Consider the following 27,148-nt stretch of genomic DNA (forward strand, 5'->3'; position numbering starts at 1 on the left):
TGTGCAGAAACTGGACATTGATGTGCCACCATTCCCATTGGACAGGACTCCAGCTACTGTCCTTTCCATTGGAATCCCTATCTTCTTCTGGGGGTGGATTCTGGAGACTACTATCTCTTTTCCCAGAGCTGGGAAGTTACTCTCTGTGATTTCAAGCCCAGGCCTGAGAGCCAGGGCTTCAAAGACATAATGGGAGTCCTTGCTGACTTTTCTCCTTCTCTCCTTTGTGTTCCTAGGGTGACACAGGGGCCCTACTGATCTGTGATGGAATTTTGAAAGGTACCATGCCAGTGGGCAACTTCCCACGTGGCATCTACAATTTTCCCTCCATTTTTCACCAAACTGATGCCTTATGTGGGGTGAATCAGAGACACCATGGCAGCCAACCCGTGAATACCCCTGCCTTCCCCCTACCCTAATTGAATACATATCAAATTCTGAGGTTATCTTGTTGCTGGAAACTCCAGGTCCTGTTCAGTGTGACTGATTACAGCCAATAAACAAGAGGCCGAGTTGGGAGATCTGAAAGGCAGCTTTATTTGGTTGTGCAAGGAAAGAAACAGTCAGGACTGGTGCCTCCAAGACTGCTTGAGGACAGGGTTTAGGGAGGTCACTTTTATAGGGCTCACAAGCAAGGAGATTACACCAGCAACATTCTTCATCATGTTACACAGGTGCAGTAAGGGTAACATATAACTTCATACATAACATGTTCAAAAATGGCAGCCCAACCCTGTCCAAAAGGTGAGGAAGTTACTATGTATGAGGTACTTAATGAGCTAAAATGTTACCCAGAATGTCAATATGGTGCCTACACTATTTTAGTCTATTTCATCAAGTTCTGGGCAGCAGTTAAGGGGAAGCAGGATGTTGATATAAAGCTACAGGGAGTTTCAAGCAAGCTGCTTAGGGCAGGAATTTTCTGCAGCCTGGGGACCTCTGTCTTATTCCCTCCTTGTCTTAAGGCATTGGTCATTCATGGCCACTGTTGGTTCTAAACCACTGTCCTGTGGAAAATTGGTCTTGGCATTTCCTGTAAAAACTATTTGGGTGGCCAGCTGTTTGTAAGGCTCTGCGGGCACTGGGGTTTCTCCCTCTTCACCAGAACTCACTTGTACCATTATTATATTTATAGCTGAAATGTGGGAAGATATAAACCTGGTCAAACAATTTAGCAAGCAAGGTAGGAACAGACACAGCAGGAAAATAAAGGCAGAGTCACCAAGGGCCAAAGCCAAACGAACCTGGGAAATACAGATATAATACAATCCCACCAAGAAGTTGCCGCTTTGGCTTTTGTTACAGGTCTGGATCTTGTCCAGTTAGCTACCTTGTCAATTATCTGTAAAATCAGCTCAACCTCATGAGAGGTATTGACCCACACACAGCAGGAGGTGTTTGCTATTGCACATACTCCTCCCTCCTTGGCTAAAATATAATCTAAGACTAAACAGTTATCCAGGACAATTCATGCTAAAGAGCCTAGGGACTTTTGTTGGGACTTGATGGCTCAGCTGTGGTCTTTGATAAAATATAGATGATGTTGCACAGGTTAACCAGAGCCTCTTGCAGGGCTGCTAGTTGGGGAAAAATAGTCAGAGATCTTAAACCATCCTGTTCCTGTTCCTTTAATAGGGTTTAATCCCATTCCCTGTAGGTGCCAGCTGTCTTCTGTTTTTAAGGTCGATCTTTTTCTTCTTTTATTCTGGGGAGAAGGTGGGGGAGCCATGAGTTTAGTTAAATTGGCAGGGCTAGTCATCACTATCGGGAATGATAGAGCTCCTACAGTACAATTACCCATCTGGGTCTTTGGTCTGATACATTAGAAGGCCAAGATGTACTCAGATTTGGGATGATTATATTCACAGAGAAAGGAAAACCCAACAGGGGCACATATGACAGTTCCCAGACGACTTTTATTTTGTAGGCTGGGAGCGTTAAACCAGGATTCCCAAAGTTTTGTTTGTGAATTATTACAGCTTGGGTAGGTGCCTAAGCTATAGGTATTATTTCTCATTTTAGTTAAGACCTCCTGAAACTCTGTGTAACCATTCCATATATGGTTCAGGTTAAGGGTCTTAGGTGCACCAACATAAGTTTCAGGAGTGTATGGATTGCCAATATTGGTCCACAGAAAAAGCAACTCAGTGTTGAAGCATGGCAGGTTTTTTAGGTGTTGTGCCCTTACTTCTAGCCCTGTTAGATCCCCAGTTCAATTTCGGCTTGGAAGAGATTTGTTCAGATATTCTAGAGGAATTGGAGACCCCCATGGATGGCTCATTGAGGATGCTGAAGTTGGAATGGGTTGACATATCCAACAATTGTTGAATTGTCCTCCTCTAGCCACAGTTAGTTACCTCGAGGAAAGAATTCCCAATTCAGTGTGGGTCCTGGGAAAACAGCGTAACTAGTGACCTAGTTAGAAGTAGGCTCATCAACAAGATTAGGGGTAGCATTGCTTCTACCCTGTTTGAGGATACCTGTATTACAAAGAAGTTAAAATAATTTGGATGTTACTATATTGTCCACTCTTTCTAGGGAGCTGGTGGACTTACAGAAACAAGAGTACAGACATTAGCAAAATCAAGACATAAGAGAGTTCAGAAAACTCTAACTTGCTTGAGCAGAGTATACAACAGGAACAAGAAACAAAACAGCAACACCAAAATTATCAACAGTGCTAGGAGCCCTTGGGGGATTTTACCCATAGGTCCAGTTTTCACAGTTCTGCTGGGTTTATCCCTCGATGTCTGGTGGGATAGCTTTCTTTATTCAGATGTGGTGGATCCAAGCCTTTGGGCCATTGAGGTTCACCACTGTAGGAGTGCCAAGCAACACTTCAAATGGTCCAATCCACTTTTCAAGGAGGTGCTCATCTTTCCTTTAGGGGAACCCAGCCACTGGGCTGGAAATGGTGAAGAGGTACTTCTGGCTCAGGTGGATGACAGCTGAGATTCTACCTGTGGAGAGAAGACAGAGTTGCCAAGAGAAGACTGCAAATACTTCATGATTTGTAAATCTCCAGTCACACAGTTACCTGAGTCCACACTTAATTCCATGTAAGGGTTAACCAGGAAGAGGCACCCATACAGTAGCTGAAAGGGGCTGATTTTTAGCTTTCCCTGAGGGGTAGTTCTAGCTCTCAAGACAGCCATGGATAGTATTTAGTCCAAATCAGCTTTGTTTCTTGACAGAGCTATGTGCTTCTTCAGAGTTTGATGAGCTCTTTCTACCTTTCCACTGGACTGTGGTCTCCATGCTGAATGTAGATTTCAATTAATATCTAATGCTTCTGCTAATACTTAAACTATTTGAGCAATAAAGTGAGGCCCATTGTCATTTCCACTGGAAGCGAGAAGTCCAAACCTAGGAATTATGTCATTGAGGAGATGTTTAACTACCTCTGTGGCTCTCTCCTATTGGTGAAGGAAGGCTTCTATCTAATTAGTAAAAGTGTCTATAAAAGAAAAAATCTTTATACATACTAGTAAATATCTATAGTTCCCAGGGGCTCTTGGCATTTCAGTAAATTCAATTTGCCAGTCTTCTCTGGGCATAGACCCTCATGTTTGCATGCCCAGAGATGCATCGATGGTGTTTTTTGGATTGTCTTTGGCACAGGTAGGGCAGGCTCTTATAATCGATTCAACGGTGGAAAGAACCTTTGGGCCTACCAAGTGTCTTTTTACCCAGTCATAAAGCCCACCTCTACCATAATGAGTTGACTGATGTGCTTTGAGGAGAATAGGATGTATTAATTTCGATGGGATGCTCAGTGTAGAGCCATCCATCTTTTTCCTTTGTGGCTCCCCAGTTTTGAGCTAAAGCCTTGTTGTGTGGGGAGTAGCAGGGTTTTAAGTCAGTAGGAGTCTGCTGTAGCCAGGGTACTAATAAAAGGATAACCTCTAGTTGCTACAGCCAGGCAGCTTCCTTGGCTGTGGCACCTGCCTTTCAATTACCTTTTGCTGCAGTGCTATCTCCTTTCTGGTGCCCTCCACTGTGCACTATGGCAACTTGTGCTGGGAAGAGGATGACTTGAAGGATTTGAAGGATTTCTTGTGAATGCTTAATGTCTTTTTCAGCAGCAGTGAGGAGCCCTCTTTCTTTTCAAATGGCCCCATGGGCATGAAGTGCCCCCAAAACATACTTAGAGTCCGTGTAAATTGTGACCCTCTTTTCCTTGGAGACTTTCAGTGCTTGCAGCATGGTGATGAGCTCAGACTTCTGCACTGAGGTCCTGGGAGGGAGGCCTCCTCACTCTAATCTCTCATCCAGCATTACAACTGCATAGCCAGCTTTTCTTTCTCCATTCTCAACAAAGCCACTTCCATCAGTGCACAAGTCCAAGTCAGGGTCTTCCAGAGGCCTGTCAGGTCTGGTCGGCTGACATAGACTAGGGTCTATGGTCTTTAAGCAATGACGGGCCTTCTCCTGTTGGGGAAGGGAAGGCAGGAGAGTGGCACGGTTGAAGAAGGCCATCTCTTGAAGCAAAACAAATGGGTTATCCAGGAGCGTTGCCTGATATTTGGTCATTCATCCCTGGGAAATCCAGTGCGACCTGTGCTGTTTCAAGATGATGAGAACAGAGTGCAGTACTGTGATCCTTAGGGCTTCCCAAGAGTCAGCTTCTCGGCTTCCTTGATGCCTAACCAACACAGCAGCTGCTACCACCCTGGAGGCAGGTGGGCCAACCCTCGGTCACTACGTCCAGTTTCTTAGAAACATAGGCCACGGATTGCTTCTAGCTTCCCAGGGTCTGGGTAAGGACCTCTTTTGCAATTCCTTCCAATTCATGAACAAAGAGTTTGAAAAGGCAGCTGAGATATGGCAGCCCAAGTGCAGAGGCTTCCATTAGTTTTACTTTTAAGGTTTTGGAGGCTTGATCTTCTTCAGTGGTCCAGTTCAGGAGCTCTATTTCTTTCCCTTCTAAAGCCTGGTAGAGAGGTTTTGCAATGAGCCCAAAGTTTGGGATCCAAATGTGGTAAAACCCTGCCATTCCCAGGAAGCCTCTTAGCTGTTTTCTAGTGGTAGGGGCAGCCAGTCAGCAGATGGCGCCTCTTCTTGCCTGCGGCAATTCACTTTCACTGGCCCTAATTTTAAACCCCAAGTACAAAACTTCTAGCTGGCTGACCTGAGCCTTTTCTTTCAACACTCAATACCTTGTGTTGCCCAGGAAATTAGGAATCTCAATGGTATTCTGAAGTGAATCGAACTCATCTTTGCTGGTGATGAGGAAATCATCCACGTGGTGCAACAAGATGCCACTGGTGAGGGTCAGCTGGCGTAATTCTTGTGCCAGCGCTGTCCCAAACAGGGTTGGGCTGTTTTTCAACCCCTGGGGTAAAACCGTCCAGCAGAGTTGCTGTTTGAGTCCTGAGAGTAGTTCCTCCCACTCAAAAGCAAAGATCTCTTGGCTTTTCTCTTCTACTGGAATGCAAAAACATTCATCTTTCAAGTCCAACACAGTAAAACAAGTGAAAGAGGAGGGAGAGCGTGGAGAGCAGAGTGTAGGGATTTGAGGCCACTGGGTGAACTGTCACAGTTACTTGGTTTACTGACCTCAGATCCTGCACAAAGAGGTATCCCCCAGTCTTCTATTTCACTGGAAGAATAGATGTGTTTAACTGCAACTGGCAGAGTCAAATCACTCTGTGTTCTAAGTACCTGTTGATAGTGTCTGCAAGAGCTCAGTAGGTCTCAATTCTAAGACGATATTGTTTTAGTCTAGGTGCGATGTTGCCAGGCAAGAGGTCAATGACAACCAGTGGCATGTTTTTAGCCCTTCTGGGGGTTTTGTCTTCCCAAACCCAAGGCACCACTGCCTCCATGACTACACAGTCTACCAGTCCTTGTTGGAGGACCCCCTTTGAGTAGTTGGTTGGTGGACCGGTTTGTGTTTAAGAGTCATTTGCAGCTTCCAGCTTGAGTCAGGTGGCACTTGCATATGTAGTTGCCTGTTTTCAAAGGTTACTTGTGTCTGCAACTTGCAAAGCAGGTCTCTGACCAGTATAGGCACTGGGCAGTCTGCCATGTACAGGAAAGAGTGAAAGACCTTCCCTGCACAGAGCAGGTTAAAGGCTGCAAGAACGGGGGGTGGTCATCTTTTCCTGACACACCAACTACCGGAAGAGTCCTTCCCGTTATCAGGGTTGCCTTTTTTTAACATCATAATGTGAGTTGGCCCCGTGTCTACCAGGACCTTTATGGGCTTTCCCTCTACCTTCATTATAACCAGAGGCTCTGGTGGAGGCTAGTCTTCGGTTCCCCTCCATCTGACTCATCTTCCAGTGGCATGAGCAGGCACTGGGTAGCCTCTTTTCTTTTTTGATCCTTGGTATTTTGGTCACTCTCACTTCCAGTGTCCGTTCTATTTACACCAGGCACACTGGTCTCCAAAGGGGAGTGCAGCCTTCCTGGTTCCTGCAGCCTCAGCCTCCCTCCTTTTTCTTTTGTTATTTGTGGGGCTGGCCTCTGGCCTGCAAGGTGGTCACCAGGGAGGCTGCCTGGAACTTCTGGTTTGCAACTTCCTTCCTTTCTTGCTCTTTACCTCAGTTAGAGAAAACTTGGTAGGCTAGTTCTACTAGCCAAGAGATTCCCAACTCCATACTTCCTTCTACTTTTTGAAGCTTTCTCTAATATTAGGGGCACTCTGCCCTATAAAGATCATATTGACCATTTAAGCATTTTCAGGGCTCTTAGGATGTAGATGAGTGAACTGCCTGAAAGCAGCATAAATTCTTTCCAAAAACACGGAGGGGTCCTCATTAGATTCCTGTTTAATCCTGTACATTTTGCTTAAGTTATTTTGTCTGTGTACCCCTTTCTATAAACCGTCTAGGAGACACTCTCTGTGATAAGCAACATGCATCTGCCCCACTGTGGTGCTGGGGTCTCAGACGGGGAAAGCATCAGCCCCATTTGAGTTTATGGCCTGTAACTCGTGCCACCTGTATGCCTCAGCCTGAGCCTTCTTGAACACCATGCAGTGCTCTTCCTAGGTGTGAAGCATGTCATACAGGGCCTAGCAATTCACCCCAGTGGAGTTGTGAGTGCATAAAATGGAGGCAAAAAGATCTTGCATCCGCATAGGGTCCTCTTTATATCCAGGGCTGTTGTTCTTCCAGTTATAGAGATCACTGGCTGTGAAGGGCTGATGAACATGGACCGTTCCAGCACCTCCAACTGGGACCTAACATAAAGGGTGCATGCCATAAGACTTCCTTTCAGGCCTGGGATCACAGCCCTCAGAACCATGGCCTCCCTGAGAACACTGTCACCTTCTCTTAGAGCCTTCTCTTTAGGCTGAATTGGAGTGCCCAAAAGCCCTTTCATTCCATGTATGGGGCAGCGATCCCACCAGCAGGGCTGAAGAGCTAGGTAGCTCAGGGTATAGGGCAGAGGCATAAACAGGAAGTTGTGGCACCAGGATCTGTGGAGGGGTTGCAACCAGAGGATACAGAGGGGGTGAGGTCAGAAGTGGGAAGTCATCCTCTGGATCAGGGACAAAATGGCAGTTTCACTTTGTCAGTCTCTGTCTGAACTAAGATTTTACATTATTTCTGCAGATTTTTGTTCTGGTATAAAACCATAAAGGTCTCAACATACATCTTCTCATCCCATTTTGTTTTATACATACATAAGAGGTCAATTTGTAAGATAGTGTTATAGTGCAGGGGCCATTTCTCACCTTCCCCTAGTTGGTACTGGGGCCAAGTGATACCACAAAAGAAAATCATTTTCTTCTTTTTCATAGGGTTTGACCCAAAGGAAGACCAATTCTTTAGAATGCACAGAGAACCCTTGTGTATTACCCATACCTCCCAGTGCTGACAACCACACAAACAAGTAACAAACACCTAAGACCTTTTATGTCTTCAGCAACCAATTCCTTCCATTTCTTGGAACTCTTCTAAGGCTTTACATAGGATTTAGATTCTTACTTACCGAGGATATATGATCCTCTTTACTGGGGAACACCTCAAGTGCATTTCACGTCTCCCACTGAGTCACCGTTGGGTCCAAGGCAGGTTGGATCCAGGACTGCCTTGAGGTCTCTGGGGAAAATCTGGTAGTATCAGACATTGGGGCTTGTTTGTTATCCAATTCACCTTCAGAACTGAGCAGATGTCTCCTGGCTGATTCACCAGAATTTGCTGGCAGGAACTCCAGGTCCTGCTTGGCATGACTCCTCACAGCCAATAAATAAGAGGCCAAAGTGGGAGATCTGAAAGGCAGCTTTATTTCACTGTGCAGGGAAAGGAACAGTTGGGGCTGGTGCCTCCAAGACTGCTAGAGGGTAAGGTTAAGCGAGGTCAATTTTATAGGGCTTACAAGCAAGGAGATCATGTAAATTACATCAGCAACATTCTTAATCATGTTATAAAGCCCCAGTAAGTGTAACATATAACTTCATATATCGTATGGTAACAAATGGCGACCTGTCTCCGCCCAAAAGGCAGGGAAGTTACTATGTATGAGGTACTTAACGAGCTAAAAGGTTACCCACAATGCCAATATGGCATCTTAACCAGTTACAGCTGATTTCATCTAGTTCTGGGCAACAGTTAAGGAAAGGGGAACCAGCTACAGGGCATGTCAAGCAAGAGAACCAGGATGTTAAATGTAAAGCTATGGGGCGTGTCAAGCAAGCTGCTTGAGGCAGTGGTATTTTTTGCGGCTTGGGGACCTCTGTCTTAATCTGGCCTTTCATAGACATTACACACCTGGAAGGTTGAGACCCACCTGTTTGAGGTTAGACCCTCCCCAGTCCCCTCGACCTTTCATCCTGAGGCATGGGTTCAGGGGCAGGAAGGGAAAGAAAGGGCAGAGAGAGGTGACTGTCAAATGGGACAATTTTGCCCCCCCCCTCCGGTGGACATTTGGCAGCATCTGAAGACATTTTTTCACATAGCTTCTTTAAGTACACATGTAAGAAGGCTAATGCCATGTTACTTGTGGGGGAAGAGAGATGGAGGCAGTGTGGGTGTCCACCCTGGGAGAGTGGACAGTGACATGAGGCAAACGCACCCAATGGAGCATTGAGCAGAGGTTGGAAGCACAGTGCACCGGACATACACCAAGGACAGACCATAAAACAAAACCCACCATACATACACACAGCAACAAGGAGGGACCTTAAAACCTAGCCCTGAATGAAAAAGTCTGAAAAAATGAGACATATGGCATAATACCAGTCCATAAATTAAAAATACATACACACAAAGACTCATTCTACAAGAGCACAATCAAGTAAAATAAGTCCAGTAAACACACTGGTGAGTCTCTGGGTGGTGCAAATGGTTAAGGGCTCAGCTGCTAACCGAAATGTTGGTGATTCAAGTCCACCCAGAGGCACCTCAGAAGAAAGGCCTGGCAATCAAGTTCCCAAAAATCAGCCACTGAAACCCCTATGGAGCACAATCCTACTCTGACACACCTGGAGTCACAATGAGTAGGGGTTGACTCAAGGGCAACAGGTTTAAACACTAGAAGTGTTGCCTCTGGGGAGGATGGGATTGAAGTGGGTAATGGGGACATGTGGTGCAATGAGTTCATGTTCCTTTTACCTTGTTTTTTTTTTGAAAAACAGCCTGAGAGATTGTTTCCCTAAGCCTGAGGAGTTGTTACCTTTGCCCTAGTTCTTTGGAGAAGCACCTGGGGTGGGGAATTCCCTGTTTTCTACCCCAGAGGATTAACTTTTGCCCAGGGGATTCTCCAGGTTGATTGACATTTGCTAGGTCAGCTGCAAAGTACTAGATGGTTTGATACTTTTTTCTGATTATTAATAAGACCTGAGTTGATTGCCATCTCATGAGTAATTGAGGATATATTGAACTCTGGCCTGGTGAGGGAGGTCCTGCCTTGGAACTGATGAGGGTCAGGATATATAAATGGCTGAAGCAGGTTTTAGAGGCCTCCTGGTTGAGACAAAGATACTGGATGGCACAGAAACAGAGCCATGTGAGAGCTGAGTGGTCCTAAAGCTGCTAACTGGCCCACCTCATAGCCACAGTAGCAGCTTGCTCAGCTCAGCTGCTGCTCTTCTAGCAACAGCTCTCCACAATCAGGCCTCACTGCTGTTAGGCGCTCTGCCATCAGGCTATCCACCATCAACCTCTTGCTGCTAACCGAACCAGCTTTAAGCTCATACATTTCTTATTTGTGCCTTTTTAAGTTTTTTGTTAAAACCTTCAAACATACATGAAAAAATACAATAGTATAATGAATGGGTGTGTTTAACAATTGTAATCTACCTGCTTTATTTGTGCTTAATGTTTTAAAAGTAAATTTCACGTCTCACCCAAAATAGTTAACACTTGTATTTCTAAAATGACATTTTTCTCCTTTACCACATTCGACTGTCACCTTAACAATACTTCAGCGAAAATTACTTAACGATATCATCTAATACCTATTTTGTGTTCACAGTTCTTAGATCATCCCCAAAATGTCTTTCACAACTGATTTGTTCAAACCTAGTTGCAGTCTCCCCTCCACTCTCTGGACTGTGATGGGGGGAAGGGAGGTTTGCAGTAGGAGGAGACATCTTGGTGTCCCCATAGGGAAAGCTGCAGTCATTCAGAACCTTCTTGACAGACTCTCAGCTGATAGCTCAGCCTCTGTCCCAAAGGTAAGAGGTCTTAGGAGTTGGCTGCAGAGCTCCAGGGCCCCCATGATGTCCAGCATCTGGCTCTGATCACCCCTGAGAACTGTGACCTCAGAACCTTTGACACCTGTGGATCTGAGAAGCCTGGCTCTGGGGAAAGTTTTGACAGTCTCCTGGGCTCCTGGACCATTTCTTGCCCCCTCACCAAGACCTTCCTGTATTACAGGTGCATCTTGAAGCTGAGAGTCCATCCAGCCACCCCCAGATAAAGAAACTGAGGTTCAGGAGAGCAATTGCTTGACCAACATCTCCAAACCCATAAAGAAAAGACCTGGGATTTGGACCCAGGCTTGTGTGACTGGGTTACCACAGCTATAAACAGGGCAGTTTATGCATGTGTAAGTCCTGAGTAGGATTGTTGACACATGAATTATACCCCAGAGATATTTGATGTGAAGTTGCCCAAAGGCCTGGGTGGGACAGGGAGCGGGAATGAGGCTTCTTACCTTCAGAGAAGGTGAAGAGGGACTGTCCTCATGGGATGGGCCTCCAAACCCACTACATGAAGCGGACCCCAGTGTCGCCACTGCCTGGTTTTGCAGATATCCAGCATTGGTCAAACCTGCCAGTAACCCTAAAATAGGGAAAGCCTATAAGAGAAAATCCCTCAAAGAACCTATCGGAGAGGATGAGGAGACGGCAGCTGTTATAGGTGAAAAGAAACCTAAGATGTAAACAATATGACACACACTACACTTGACTGCAACAAGGTTTGAAAAAATCAGCTGCGAAAGACATTTTGAGTACGATCTAGGAACCGTGAATACAAAAATAGGTATTCGATGACATCATTAAGGAATTTCATTAAAGTATTGTTAAGGGGGAAGTCACATTCAATTAAAGAGAAAAGTGTCATTTTTAGAGACACAATGGTAACTATTTTAGGTGAAACATGAAATTTACTTTTAAAATACTAAACACAAATAAAGCATATGTAGCAAAAGATTACAATTGTTAAACTGGTAGCCATTCATTATACTACTGTATATTTTCCTACATGTTTGAAGATTTAATAAAAAGTTTTAAGAGGCACAAAAAAGAAATGGATCAGAGAATGTCAAAGCATGGATGAGAAAAATCCTTTCACCTGTTAACACGGAAATAGGATAAAGTCATCGGTCTTCCAGGTGGTTGCCTGGGGGAGTGTAGGGTAATGCTATTCAGCCATACACATCTCCTCCCTAATGGAGTCAGCATGCTGGGGATGAACTCGGGATGGACTCGGGCTAAGGTACAAGGCCACAAATAGCATGACTGGGCCAGTGGCCAAGGCCAAAGAATGCCTTAGCAACAAGAGAGAAAACATCTGGGCCTGGACGTCAAGTCCCTGAGAACACTGACTGCCTAAGGACGTGGGAGAAAACAATGAACCTTGGTCCCAACTGGAATGGTATATAAGCTTGGGTCCCTTGCTAGGTGGTTGCAGAAAATACTCCAGCTGGCAGCCACTGGAGAGCAGCTGCTTGCCCATGTCAGTAAGTTTCCCTGAACGTATGAATCTGGAAAGAGCTATGTGTCGGTTCTTCGGATTATCTGCCAGGATGCACAGTGAGGGTCTTTCCTGGCCGGGGCTGACCCCTGACAGGGAGAAACTCAGCAAGAGGGCTATTCTTGGAGGGTTATGTGGGGGTGGAAGAAAATCAGCACCATGCTTCCAGGCTGGGCCTAGCTGGCAGAGGCATGGCATTGCTCATGGACAACAAAACAGATATTCAAAAAGAGGTTAAGGATTCCAGGGAAACTAGATTAACAGAAACAGAACAACAAGAATAGAAATGAGAATGTTTACACATTGTGAAGAATGTAAACAACATCACTGAGCACTGAACAACAAATAGAGATTGTTGAATGAGAACCTAAATTGTTGTGTAAACCTTCACTGAAAACACAATATTAAAAAAAAAAAAAAAGGTTAAGGATCAATTAATCCAAAACTAAAACTAAGGTAACAAACACCCTTTGATATTTGGAGCCACCGTGTCAGAGAATTTCCACAGATGAATAAAGCCCTCATTTGCTTTCGATGCTAACCAAAATGTTGGAGGCTCAAGCCCACTCACAGGCACCTCGGATGAAAGGCCTGGCAATCTACTACTGAAAAAGCAGCCATTGAAAACCCTATGGAGCACAGTTGTACTCTGACACTGTCAGGGTTGCCACAAGTTGGAATATATTCCATAGCAACAGCTTTTTTGTTTTCTCCTAAGGAGACTCCTGCAGCCCCTGTGTCTTAGTCATCTAGTACTGCTATAACAGAAATACCACAAGTGAATGGCTTTAACAAAGAGAAATTTATTTTCTCACAGTCTAGTAGGCTAAAAGTCCAAATTTGGGCATCAGCTCCAGGGAAGGCTTTCTTTCTCTGTCGACTCTGGAGGGAGGTCCTCATCAATCTTCCCCCGGACTAGGTAGGAGCTTCTCCATGCAGGAACCCCAAGTCCAAAGGACACGCTCTGCTCCCAGCATGCTCTCTTGGTGGTATGAGGTTCCCCACTCTCTGCTCACTTCTCTTTCCTTTTATCTTTTGTAAGATAAAAGGTGGTGCAGGCCACACCCCAGGGAAACTCCCTTTACATTGGATCAGGGACATGACTTTAGTAAAAAAAAATGACTTTAGTAAGGGTGTTAAAATCCCACCCTAATCCTCTTTAAGATAAAATTACAATCACAAAATGGAGGACAACCCACAACACTGGGAATCATGGCCTATTTGGGGGGGACACAATCCAATCCATGACACCCTAGATGGCAAAAAAAAAATTAAGTGTTCTAGTACTAGCCCGAAGGTTGTAACCAAAACTCACCCAGTGGCAGCAGCATCTCAGGAGACAGGCCTGGCAATCTACTCCTCATAGGTCACAGTCTTCAAAACCCTATTATCAAAAAATGAAACAACTAGCAGCATCACTAACAGATTGCTATTCATGTTTAATAGACAACTAGGCAGTAGTTCAGTGCTTTTAGATTTTCAAGGTCCTTATATATAATTTTTAAGGAACCCTGGTGGTGCAATGGTTAAGCACTCAGGTGCTAACCAAAAGGTTGGGTTTTACAGGAGAAACACCTGGCAACCTACTCCTGTAAAAATTACAGCCAAGAAAACCCTATGGGGCAGTTGTACTGTCACGTGGAGTTGCCTTGAGTCATAATTGAATGGATGGCACACAACAACATAATTTTAGCAGAAAATTTGAACAAAATTTCTGACTGGATGGAACAGTATGTGTTCAAAACATTATCAAAGTTTGAACAGAAACCTTGCTAAACCTTACAAGTCAATCATAAGATGAGTAAGCCATGGGCACAAAACCCCTAGAGTTCTTGGAAACAGAACGTGTTCATCATTCTTTGATTGTTTTCTGAAAGAATAAATTTCAAATGAAAGTTAATGAATGAATAGGGGAAACAGGCCCATTTTGGTTTCAGTTAATCAGATCACCTAGATACAATTATGTGAAACAAAACAAGCCACTTCTAAAGGTTATAGTTCAAAGCATAGCTAGAAGCTACTTATTTATTTCAATAGGTTTCTAACAATATGTAATCAGATGACCTTTAGTGTCAGTACTAAGAGAACTCTGTTTTCATAAAGCAAACCTTGTAATTTTATGTTACGCTAGAGAGCATAGTTCTACTCTCCACACATTGCATCTCCAAGGAGGGAATCTACTCCGTGACAGCTGGTGTTTTGCTTTCTCCTGCTGTAGCATTAAAAATCAAAAGATCTTTATTCTGTAAAGATCAAAAGAATTTAGTTTTATTGAAGAATATTACAACTCGAACTGGGCAGCACTAAATAGAGTACAAAGTGCTCCATAAAAGTTGAGCAGTAGGTTTTTATGTACATTCTGTACAGAACAAACACTTAAATTCTTTACATACTTCCTGAGAACAGTTTGTACATTTTCCAAGAACAATTGTAACATATTCTTCCTGGAACATCTGTCTAACTATTTTGACATCCTCTTCTTGGAACATTCTTATCTAGTACTTTCTGAGAATCATATGGGTTAACCAAACCCCCTTTTGGTGTACCAGAAATCAGTGTGGATTAACCCATTATTTCAAGCCAAGCCTGAAAGTGCCTGGTTCAAAATTTCTGCTAGCACTTTCCCCACTTTTGATCAAGCCTCCACTAAGGGGCGTGATAACCCACAATGGAGTAGCATTTCTTCTGCAAGGACTCTGTCAGTTTTTGTTGACGATCTTTTAGTAAAAAAACAATTTTCTTCACCTTGTCCAAGCTAATAGGCTGAGCTGAATTTGACAGGGGTGGTGTAGCAGACAAGGCCATATAGGAGGAATAAATTCAGGCTAAAGTCAAACAATAAAGGTCAAGGCACAATATTTCTGGGAAGCAAAAGCAACTGTCTTGATTATTTAATTTTCAAAAATTGGTCTCAATATTATATGTTGTGGGTTTCTTCAAAGTATATAACTGTAAAAATGCATCGCAGGGGCATCTGAACTCCTTTAACTTCACAAGAGGGAGATAGAGTCAAGATCAACAGCCCAAGGCTGATTTCTATGAGGGGAAGATCAGGCATACCTCCTCCTTTCTCCAGCCTTTCTACCAATTATAACACCAGCTGTCCCTTCCATGGCACTCTCTACTTCTCTGCTAGGTTTGATAAATTGTTGCGATGGCCACACAGAACTCACAGACCATGCTCACAGTTATGGGATTTATTAGGGGAGTAATAGCTTACAATTCAGGATCAGGAAGGACTCAGAATAGAGTTCTTTAGTCAGCACAGCTTCTTCTCAGCCATGCCCAGGTAATCATTTCTCTGGCCCTTGGTCTGGCCTCTGCCCTGCTCAGGCAAGTGTCACGAAGCTCTTTAGCTCCACTGATAAGTACCCAGAGGCATCCCACTCCCCCAGGGAGCCTGGGACCACAGGCACTTAGCTCTCTAGCTCCATGGCTCGGCAAGCCTAGCTCTGCTAATGATTGCCCAGAGGTACCCCACTCCAACAGCAAGTCTCCTGCCCGAAGGGGTTCAGCTTTCTTATTCTGTGGACCAGGAAGCCCACCATGTCATCTCCTGGTTCTGCTGCTATCTCCTGCCACTATCACTGATACTACTGCTGCGCCATCATCTCTCACTGTCTTCTGTGTTACAGCACCTCTCTCTGTTTCCTGGGTCTAGGGGGTTCTCAGCATAAGAATCCCAGGTCCAAAGGACACACTCCACTCCTAGCTCTCTTTCTTGGTAGTGAGGTCCCACTTCTGGTTGGAATTGGCTCTCCTAAGCCTGGTGGGATGGCAAAACTGACCAATCCCCTTGTTAGTGTTCCATATACCTTATTTGCATGGTCCTAACCTGCAAGGATTCCATCCACCTTACTGACATTATTAGAATGGTAGGCCACAAGCACCTCATTTGCATAGTCCCACCCAGTCATTTGGTGGGAGTTACAAAGACTATGGCTAGAAAAGCCATATTAAGTAATTCACGGCACTGCAGGGCACCCCCTGGCTCTTCTAACCATTGGCCCTTTCATACTTTAAGGATTAACTTCCCCCTCCCAATCATTTTGCCAGTCCAAAACAGTCATTAACAATTAGTCCTTCAGTAGGACAGTCTTCAGGGTGAAGTTACTGAGGTACCAGCCATTCAGGTCTGCTACAGGAATCCATCTGTTCTGGTCAGGTTCTCCAAAAGTCAACTCGGCTTCACCCTCTCTGACTGCTGATAAAATTTAACTGAGAGATTATTTCCTTGCTCTGATCCTCTCTTGAGGTATCAGCATAGCAAAACCTTTAAGGGACTTTCGGTTTGGCCACCGTACTCCAGTCTACAAGTGTCATGTCCTTAGTCCACTCTCTCAGTTACCACTTGTACAATTAGTTTTTATAATCACAATTAACCCTCTGTAAAAATGGCATGGGGGTGGTGTCTGACCTCCTCCAACCCCACAGGGGGAAGGGAAACTAAGATCAATAATGGAAGGCTGATTCTTATGAGGCAGAGGTCAGACATACCTTCTCTCTCCACCATGTTTACTAATTCTGACCCCAACCATCTATAACCTGATGGATCCAGGTCTGCTCACTACAAAGACATGAAGAAGGTGAAAACGAAAGAAGCTTTATTTAGTTGGCCAAGTAAAGGAGCACACTGCGACTTCTGTTGCCAAGGTGGCTCCCTGAATAATGGTGCAGGGGATTTATTTGGGTAAAGTAAACTGGGTCTAGGGTCTTCAGAAACCCCTTAGGCAAGGTCAGCTTGCTGACTGGCTTGGCCTCAGAAGGCGTTCCCAGGACAGTCTGATCCTCTGCTCCTGCCCAGTTTAGAAGGGGAGCCCCAAAAAATGGCGCTTTGCCTACACCCGGGCATAGATGAGGGTGTGTTTTTCAGCCTTTGATGTCGATAGGTCATCTAAAGGACACAATTGCTGGTACTGCGCATGTCAGGTGGGACACATCTGGTTCTTGCCAGTTTTAGCTGGTCCTGTGACCCCCGTCTCATTTTTCTCAACTGAGCCAGAAACAGGGAACATACCTAATAAGGGGATAGCTCAAAGACAGGGAGTTAGTTTCTATGTCAGTTAAGATGGCAGGCACAACTCTTTGCCTATCCAAGATGGCGAGTGTGCTGCCGGTCTCATTTCCTCCTTTTCTTTCCAGGATTTGGACTAGTCCAAATTCTTACTTTTACAGGGAATTGGTTGGAGGTCATTCTTCTGTAACTTCCTCAAGCTGAAAAGGGGCATTGGCATAAAACTGTGAACAGGCTTTACCTGGGTCAGTAGAGGGTATGGGGTTGTAAGCATCCAAAACCATCTGTAAATGTACCCACCAGGAAAGGGAGGTAATTAACCACTTAACAAGCTTAGAATGCGTGGACCAAAAAGACAGATAATCAGTGTGATTGGAGCTACTATAGGCCATATCCAGCTTAAAAGGATACTTGCCCAGGAACCAGTAACAGAAGGGTTGAAACTGGGCCCTAGAGAAGTTTGTTTTAGATGATGTAGCCACTTGGCTTTTTCAAAAATGTTTTAGATATTCATTTCCACTGTTCCTGAGGTATTGATGTACATACAACAGGAGGTGTTCTGTATAGCATAGACCTCCCCTTCTTTAGCTAAGAGGTAGTCAAGAACAATGCGATGGTCAAGGACCATACCTACCAGAGAGTCGAGAGTTTTCTGTTGCTCTGAGATGGCAGTGCCTCTGCTACTGGCAATTTCTTCAACAGTGTCAGTCAGGTTACCCAGCGTAAATTCATGTTGAGCTATGCCAACCCAGGAGATGGTTAGTCCAGTAGCTTTGGTGGTCCATCCTAAAATCCGGTCAAGAGGGCCCCTCTTTCTTTGGGAAAGCAGACTCTGGGTATTATTGTATAGTGTAACGTGAGGGCTGAGAAACCCTAACATGCACTCCCCCACCTGCAGAACAGGTTAAGGCACTGTAATGTCTGTATTTGCTATGAGTTTCTCAAATGAGGCTAGGCTTTGGAGGGTGTGAGCCTCCTTCTGCATAACCAGATGTGCCCCGTAGGTGCACAAATGGCCTGGCCAAGAGTTAGTTCAGCAATGCTGTGGCTAGCCTGCCATAACTAGGAATCTATGTCTTGGTGTCTGGTTATTAGATCATATTGAGTGCCATGGTCAGGATATATATTGCACCATAGAGGGTGAAAACCATTGACTTTGGAGTTTTTTATTGCCTCAGTTAAGGCCGGGTGTTCATGAGGAAAAAATTTCCAGGTGGGCCCCTCAGGTATGCTGTGTATGCCGGCTCTCCCTGATTGCTGAGTATAAAGGATAAGAGACCACATTAGAGAAAGGTGTTACATTGAAAGTGTAGGCAGGTGAGGATTCTAATTTGGCTAATATCTTGAGTATTGTCTAAGTATAATTCATGGTATGTGGTGGCACAGAACAACAGGGATCACAAGGGAAAGAGTGGAGTTAGCAACATGCGGGTGGTAGTGGCAAATCTAACAGTCTGTTAGCTGGGCCCCATCTGCGGTGGCCTTAGTTAGCTGGAACTATTAGTAGTCTAAGGAGCATGAGTTGCAGGGGCAAGGTAAAATAGGAAAGCCACCAAAATGAGGAGTAACATGATGGGAAAGGAGGTCCACATGGTTACTTAGCAATAGTAAAGGGAGTGATTGTACAGCTTTGGTAGAGCATAAAGCTCAGTTAACAAAGAGAAGAAACTATTATTAAAACTCACAGGATAATATTCTTGAATAGGAAGTAAACTAGGCAATGTTTGTACCAGAATAGAAGGGGGTGCACTGGACCGGTGGGACATTCAAGTATCAGGAAGATGATAAACAGTATTGCAACTAACAGTACTATAAGACAAATTGTAGTTGCAGGTAGTGGGTGTGTGATGGCTCAGGGGCAAAGAAAATGATTACACCCTTGTAGAAAGACACAAAGTTTATATAATAACAATACAATGATAAGAAAAAAGAACAGAACAGCTAGTACAACAGCTAGGGGATGACAGTCAGTGGGTATTTTAAGTCACTTATCTGTTTTCTTTTTCTTAAAGCCATTTCAATTCTCCTACTGGTTCAGCTTCCCAGTTGTCCCGGCTCTGCTGGGTAAGCTGTTCAACATTTCCAAGCTCCCTTTCTGCTGACTCTGATGGCTGTCGGTGTGGACATTAACACTTCATAGGGTCCATTCCACTTTTCTGTTAGCGTTGTGCTGTCCCAGACTTTGACATACACCCAACTTCCAGGCTTTGCAGCATGAAGCAGTACTTCAGGTGATGGGACAGTCTGCCAGGTGGCGTTTGTGTACCTGTGGAGACAGTCAAGAGTTTCTCCTGCTAAGCACAGATACTGTTTTGCAAACAACTTACCTTGTTCATAAATACAATCAGCTCCAAAATCTTTAGTTATATTCATGGCACTTAAGTCAGATTCATTATAGTTACGGAGTAAGGGGTGCCCATATGTAAGCTCAAAGAGGCTTACCTTTAGTTTAGTTCTGGGAGCAACTCTTACCCTGAACAGAGCCACAGGGAGAGCTTTTGTCCGAACTAATTTAGTTTCTTGACATATTTTGGCTATATGTGTATCTTAGCTATCTAGTGTTGCTGTAACAGAAATACCACAAGTGGATAGCTTTAACAAACAGAAGTTTATTCCCTCACAGTCTGGTAGGCTAGCAGTCCAAATTGAGGGCATGAGCCCCAGGGTTCGGCTTTCTCTGTTGACTATGGAGGAAGTTCTTTGTCATCAATCTTCCCCTGGACTAGGAGCTTCTCTTTGCAGTAACCCTGGGTCCAAAGGATGCACTCTGTTCCCGGCACTGCTTTCTTGGTGGTATGAGGTTCCCCACTCTCTGCTTGCTTCCTTTTCCTTTGATCTCTTGTAGGATAAAAGGTGGTGCATGCCACACCCCAGGGAAACTCCCTTTACGTTGGATCAGGAATGTGACCTGAGTGAGGGTGTGACTTCTCACCCTAATCTTCTTTAACATAACCTAACTTGTCTCATTAACCACCAGGAGAGACTAGAATTTACAGCACTTAGGAAAATTACACCAATAACAAAATGTAGGACAACCACACTATACTGGGAATCATGGCCTAACCAAGTTGACACATATTTTTGAAGGACACAATTCAATCCACGACAATGTGTTTTCAGTGTCTTGTTCATTCTTTCTACTTTTCCTGCAATATGCAGATGACACAACCTTGCTTGCTGAAAACGAAGAGGACTTGAAACTCTTACAGATGAAGATCAAAGACGAAAGCCTTCAGTATGCATTACAGCTCAACATAAAACAAAAATCCTCACAACTGGACCAATAAGCAACATCATGATAAATGAAGAAAGGATCGAAGTTGTCAAGGATTTCATTTTACTTGGATCCACAATCAATGCCCATGGAAGCAGCAGTCAAGAAATCAAACAGCACATTACACTGGGCAAATCTGCTGCAAAAGACTTCTTTAAAGTTTTAAAAAGCAAAGATGTCACTTTGAGGACTAAGGTGCGCTTGACCCAGGCCATGGTATTTTCAATCACCTTATATGCATGTAAAAGCTACACAATGAACAAGGAAGATGGAAGAAGAATTGATGCATTTGAATTGTGGTGTTGGTGAAAAATGTTGACTATACCATGGACTTGAAGAATGAACATGTCTGTCTTGGAGAAATTACAGCCAGAGTGCTCCTTGGAAGCCAGAATGGTGAGACTTCATTTCATCTCATGTACTTCAGACGTATTATCAGGAGGGACCTGTCCCTGGTGAAGGACATCATGCTTGGTAAAGTAAAGGGTCAGCAAAAAAGAGGAAAACCTTCTACGGAATGGATTGACACAGTGGCTGCAACAATGGAGTCAAACGTAATGATTGTGAGGATGGCACAGGCAAGGCAGTGTTTCGTTCTGTTGTACATAGGGTTGCTACGAGTAGGAACCAACTCAACAGCACCTAACAATAGCAACAACAACATAAGGATAGCTATAATCACTAAGCAAAGTCCACAAACTTCAGTGGCATGCATGAAGTCTTATTCCATGATCTCAGCACTAACTATCTACTTCAAAAGTCGTCTGCTCCAGAAGAACTAGATGGTGCCCAGCTACAACCGATGACTGCCCTGACAGGGAACACAACAGAGAACCCCTGAGGGAGCAGGAGAGCAGTGGGATGCAGACCCCAAATTCTCATAAGGCCAGACTTAATGATCTGAGTCTAGAAGGACCCCAGTGGTCATAACCCCTAGACCTTCTGTTGGCCCAGGACAGGAACCATTCCCAAAGCCAACTCTTCAGACATGGATTGGACTGGACAATGGGTTGGAGAGGGATGCTGGTGAGGAGTGAGCTTGTTGGATCAGGTGGACACTTGAGACTATGTTGGCATCTCCTGCCTGGAGGGGAGATGAGAGGGTGGAGGGGGTTAGAAGCTGATGAAATGGACACAAAATGAGAGTGGAGGGAGAGAGCAGGCTGTCTCATTAGGGGGAGAGTAATTGGGAGTGTGCAGCAAGGTGTATATGGGTTTTTGTGTGAGAGACTGACTTGATTTGTAAACTTTCACTTAAAGCACAGTAAAAATTACTTAAAAAAAAAAGTCGTCTGCTTCTGGCCATGGAGACATTTGAAGGTGACCTTCGGGTCTCCAGAGAGCTGACTGATCAAGAAAGGTGTTTTAGCTTTCTTTAATTGTGATGGATGAATCTAAGGTTTAACTCCTTCTAATTTGGCCACACATAGGTTGGTAAGGAAAACTAAATAAGGTCTTTTCTAACAGGGCTCTAACAAGTCCTTGAGTTGATGTCTTTTCCAACATGTGTTCTCCTGGGGCAATGTTAGGCAGACTTCTGGAGACTAGTTCTCGGTTATCCAAAGTTACTTTAACCTGTGAATTAGGATAGTGAATTAAAGACTGACATTTCAGGAATTCTGGTTGGAACATGTTAGGGTCAGTGTAAATGACATAAGGAAGGCTTATAGGACTTCAGTAATTATTTCATGAGGGGTAGGCTTGTGAGATCCAAATAGTGTGGACCTCAGATTTATGAGAACTATGGGTTAGGATTTTAGGCTAGGGTAAATTTAAAGCTTCACAAAGCTTGGCTATCTGGGTCTTTATTATTCCATTACTTCTTTCTACTAAGCCAGAACATTGAGAATGATAGGGGTAATGCAATCTTTGATAAATGAGAAAAACTCATCACAATTCTTGAATGATTTGACTGGTGAAATGAGTTCATTGATCACTGTAAAATGGTCTTTGGTGTTCCCCAGGTGGGTAGGATGATTACAAGTCTTTTTGTCACAAAGGCTGCAGTAGCACGATGGCAGGGGAACATTTCCACCCAATGTGAAAATATACAAATTGTCACTAATACATATTTATAAACATCTGAGGGTGGAGGTGAATGAAATCTAACTGCCATTCAGGATAGCCCGAGAAGGCAAAGGGTATTGCCCTGGTAGGACTTTAAGGTGTTTTCTGGGATTGTAACAAGGACAAGTAGGACACCTTGTTCAACAGCCTTGAAAAATTTTCCCCACTAATATTTTCTTAAGATCTCAATAATTTTAACTCATCCTGTGCAGGAACTTTCATGGAAGGCTCACATCACAGGAACATGCAGGAAATTGGATGAGGTAGTATTCTCATCAAGTTCAGTCCGTAATTTAGTGGCAGGATCTTGGTAAGAGCCTGCCTTTTTGCATGCCTTAAATTTCGCCCATTTGGGATAATTGTTGCTGTTTTCAAAGTTCTTCTAAAGTTAATTCCTGAGGATGGGAGTTACCAATAGACAAATTTGGGGAGTTCTTTCTTCACTCATCATAAGCGCAGAAATAACATGAGAGACAGCTCATTTAGCTGCCATATCAGAAAGATTATTTTCCCTAATTTCTTTAATTTGGGGTACTCTCTTTGGTTGGTGACCTTGTATTTTCAATCACAGCAGTTTCAGAGGGAGGTAAGGGAGTGTCTGAGAGAGCTACTACTAAAGCTCCATTTTTTTATGGTTAAAAATCCTCTTTGCTTAGGTAACATGCCAAAACCATGTACAACTCTAAAGCAGTACCTACTGCCTTTAAATATATTTACAGATTTTCCTGAAGCAATTTTACAAGCTCTAGTGAAGGCAATCAATTTGGCTCATTGGGTTGAAGTGGCTTCAGGGACAAGCCTGACTTTCAAGTACTTCAGAAGTAGTAACAGCATATCCAGCTTGATGATGAGTGATGGGATTAGATTTTAAATAGGAACCATCCACAAACAATATTAGGTCAAGACTAATCAAGAGTCTCCCTTAAGTCTTTTGGAGGGGTTAAATGCTCTTCTTTTAAGTTCAAACAGACATGAGCAGGATAGTGGCCTGTATCAGTCACAGAAGAGTAGCTGCATTCAGACAAGCTACAGACTGCAGCCCAAGGACAGAAGCTGCTAAAAGGAGAACTTCATAAGAAATAAGTCAGCTGGCAGATAGATGCTGTGTTAAAACAGAATTTAATATTGCAGATACAGCATGAGGTACACGAACATCTTAAAAATTGCCTAGCAGTGTGTCCGCAGTGGCTTCTACTAGTTTAACAGATAGAGCCACAGCCCTAAGTCAGGGAGGGTATCATTCTCTTGTTCCTGAATCAACCTGTAGGCTATAGTAGTCTACAGGCCTCTGTTGCCCACTATGTCCTCGCGCAACTACGCTCAGAGATTTCCAGATACTTCCTATATGAATAAGGAGAAATCTAAGTGATAATTGAGAAAATCTAAAATGGGTATATTCATTAAGGTCTCTTTTAACCTACTTTTAGCCTGTTGGTCTTCCAGCAAAATTTGAAATGTATCTGGTTTAGAGGCTTTCAAGTATTTATACAAGGGCTGAGCCAATAGAGAAAAATTGAGAATCCAGGTGCAGCAATTGCCACAAGAGTCCTAAAAGTCCCCACAGTACCCTTTTTGCTTTGGGCATAGGAAAAACAAGACTAACCTCTTTCCACCTGAGATCAAAGGAGATGATCTTTTCAGAAATTAAATGACCCAAGTATTTTACAGAAGTCTGTGCAAACTGTAACTTTTCTTGGGAGACTTTGTGTCCATTGGCAGCCCAGTAGATTTGTTAGCAAACTGTAAAGGTTGTAAGTATGCAGATAAAATCTGAGAAAAATAAGTAGGTGATTTGGAGGCCTGGTTGCACAGTGGTTAAGAGTTGTGCTGCTAATGACAAGCCACTCCTTGGACACCCTATGGGGCTATTCTACTGTGTCCTATAGTCACTATGAGTTAGATTCGACTCAACTATAATGGATTTGGTATTTTTGTTTTGGATTTGTGCCTTTACAGTCCAGGTGAATTGTTTGTTCTCCCAGGTGAATGTAAACAAGCACTGACTTTCACGATATACAGGAATGTTAAAAAAGGCACTACAAAGATCCACAACAGTGAAATGATTTGCATCTGGGGGATATTAGAAAGTAACTGATGAGGATTAGGGACTAACAGCAACCTAGGAACAGCAATGCAATTGATTACATGCAAATCCTGAATGAATCTCCAGCCCTTCTTATTTTGCGTTTTACTTGAAGAACTGGGATATTACAAGGGCTGGTACAAGGGACGATCGAACACTTAGAGGAAAAATCACAATAATGGGAGCTAGTCCTTCTTTTGCTTCCCATTTAAGTGAGTGTCAGGGAATCTTTGGTAAAGGCTTGGTAGACTCTACCTGGATCTTAATTGGTTCTGCTGATAGAACTTGGCCTACATCTGTAGATGCAGTGGCAATAAGGTTGCAGGAATTTGGGAAAGAAAGTCAAGGGGAAAATAATTGAGCTGAGTCAAATTTTGGACAGGTATAATGAGGGCTTGCATACAGCAAATGGCTTCTTCTTCCTTAATGCTGCCTCAGTCAAAACCTATTTCTGCTGACTTGGGGACACCTGGTAGGTTTAATATTTCTCTTTTATTGTTAAATTGTAGATGACAATTCCATTTGGATAACAAATTCCTTCCCAATATATTAACAGGGGCATCAAGAGTGAACTTAGGAATGTAAATCTTCAGTAGGACCAAGGAATATTGAAACAGGCTGGGAATGAATTAATACCTTTTCTTGATTAGTGACACCCACTATTTTTTAGTTTTTTGTGCTCCACGGCAGGGGCTACTATAAGGAAGTGGAGTTAATAGTAGACATGGTGACTCCAGTGCAAATTAAAAACTGGCAAGGTTCTCCATTAACACATACAGTTGTTTCCTCTTGTGAGTTGAGTGCCACCACAGGAAAAGTCTGTTTTTTCCCCAGAGCTTCTTCATTATAATTCAGGATGAGGATTGTCTTGGGAAGCCTTTAGTTTGTTTTTTAATTTGTAACATTCATTTCTCCAATGGCCTGATTTTTTACAGTAATGGCAGACACCAGCTTTGGAACCATGGGAGCATTCAACATTTTTCTTCTGGCTGGAAGACTGTAATAGTTGCAGCTGAAGAGTCATTAATTTATTAGCCTTGGAGATCTGTTCATCTTCAAGAGTTTGGAAGAGTTTGTAAGCCAAGTTCGTTAATTCAAAAATATGAGCTGTCTCCCAGTCTAATCGGTGTCCTTTTACCAAGGATGAGATCTCAGTTTTGAGATCAGATATAAAAAGAGCATAAAAGCTACTGAAACACCAGGGGCAGACAGAGACAGCCCAGAGTGTTTAGAAAACTTTCGATGTAAGCAGCTCTGATAGCCATAAACGCTCTTATCTTTATTTTGTTTAGATACCATTGCCATTGAGTAGATTCAACTCATAGTGGCCCTATAGGATGGAGTAGAACTGTCCCATAGGGTTTCCAAGAAATGCCTGGTAGATTCAAACTGCTGACATTTGGTTAGCAACCATAGCTCTTAACCACTACACCACCAGGGTTTATTTTGAATGCAGGAGATTTTTGTCCTATGAATTAATGGAAGAAAGGCCTTGGGGATAGCCTCCAGCAATTTTTTGTTCATGATCCATGAGTCTTCCAGTAGCTGTGTTATCTGTATTTAAGAATGGCTATCTCTGGGATCCTTCCATTCAGCCTGTTCTAGCTGTAGTTCAGCATCTCCTGGCCCAGTTATCATGTGAACTAGTTGATATAAATCAAGGATCCCAGGCTGACAGATATCAACAAGAATTCTAAATTCTTCAGCAAACTTACAAGGTCCTCCTGCAGATTAGGAAAATCTTTCACAACACTGTATAGGTCTTATCGTGTCCAGGGACTGAAGGTAATACGATGAAGTTCCTCAGCATCCATGCTAGGATGGATTTTAAAAGGTATTTCAGACCGAGTGTTGTCAGAAGAGGGTGAAGAATGGGATAAAGGAGCAACAGCTGGCAATGGTGAAGAGGGTGCAGGGGTTAAGGTTTTACATTGTAATTCTTTAACCTGTTTAGTCAATTGAGAAACGGTACCCTGCAAGCAGCCGATTTTACTCTCCTGGTGTCTTTTAGAGACCTCTAAGTATCAATGAAAATAGGCATCCCATTGAGACGGCTTAATTCTGGAGACTTTATTTGCAAATTTACTGTGCAGAAACACTAACTTGGAGAGTTCAAAAGAACACCAAAGTGGCCAATGATTTTCCAAACTGTCCCTGGTAAGGTCCGGCCAGCCATACAGGAACACACTCATTAAAGGACAAAAGTGCTTGTTCATGTAGTAGGCAGGGGCCCTGAAGGGTGGCTCTGGGCTCCCTTCAGCTTTGGTATTTCCCATATTTCCAGTCATATGGACCAAATGTACTTGCAAGGACAAAACAAATTACAAATTCAACAATAAAACTTAAATAGCTACTAACACAAGAGGGTGGAGCTCGGATACGAGAGGTTGTTTACCTTGAAATGACTCCCAAGAGTTCATAGAAGCAGAGAGCCCAAACAACTTGGCTGGTACAAAACCGAGTCCTCGACACCTCCAGGGTCATAGGAGATAACGCACCTTATATATCCTGCTTCTGACACTTAGAAATGCCGTAGCACAGAAACCAAAAGATCT

General features: G+C 43.6%; 1 long non-coding RNA gene and 1 other non-coding gene across 3 annotated transcripts in view; one reads left to right on the forward strand and one right to left on the reverse strand.

Moving 5' to 3' along the window:
* Positions 1–521: 521 nt before the first annotated feature.
* The window catches only part of LOC126085696 (uncharacterized), a 41,726-nt gene continuing 15,099 nt past the window's right edge, over positions 522–27,148 (reverse strand). Inside the window, exons 4-7 of one of the 2 annotated variants that reach the window (XR_007519321.1) lie at positions 17,804–19,435; positions 13,471–13,539; positions 11,113–11,240; positions 522–2,960 (exon numbers count right to left, since the gene is read on the reverse strand). This is a non-coding gene — a long non-coding RNA (uncharacterized LOC126085696). Of the gene's footprint in view, positions 2,961–10,645; positions 11,241–13,470; positions 13,540–17,803; positions 19,436–27,148 lie in introns of those variants that run through there. The other variant, XR_007519322.1, reaches the window with a different exon arrangement.
* On the forward strand, positions 10,665–10,752 carry LOC126086357 (small nucleolar RNA SNORD88). Its single transcript, XR_007519451.1, has one exon. It is a non-coding gene; the product is annotated as a small nucleolar RNA SNORD88 (small nucleolar RNA).

This window comes from Elephas maximus, chromosome 11, assembly GCF_024166365.1.
Source record: "Elephas maximus indicus isolate mEleMax1 chromosome 11, mEleMax1 primary haplotype, whole genome shotgun sequence".
Taxonomy (NCBI): domain Eukaryota; kingdom Metazoa; phylum Chordata; class Mammalia; order Proboscidea; family Elephantidae; genus Elephas; species Elephas maximus.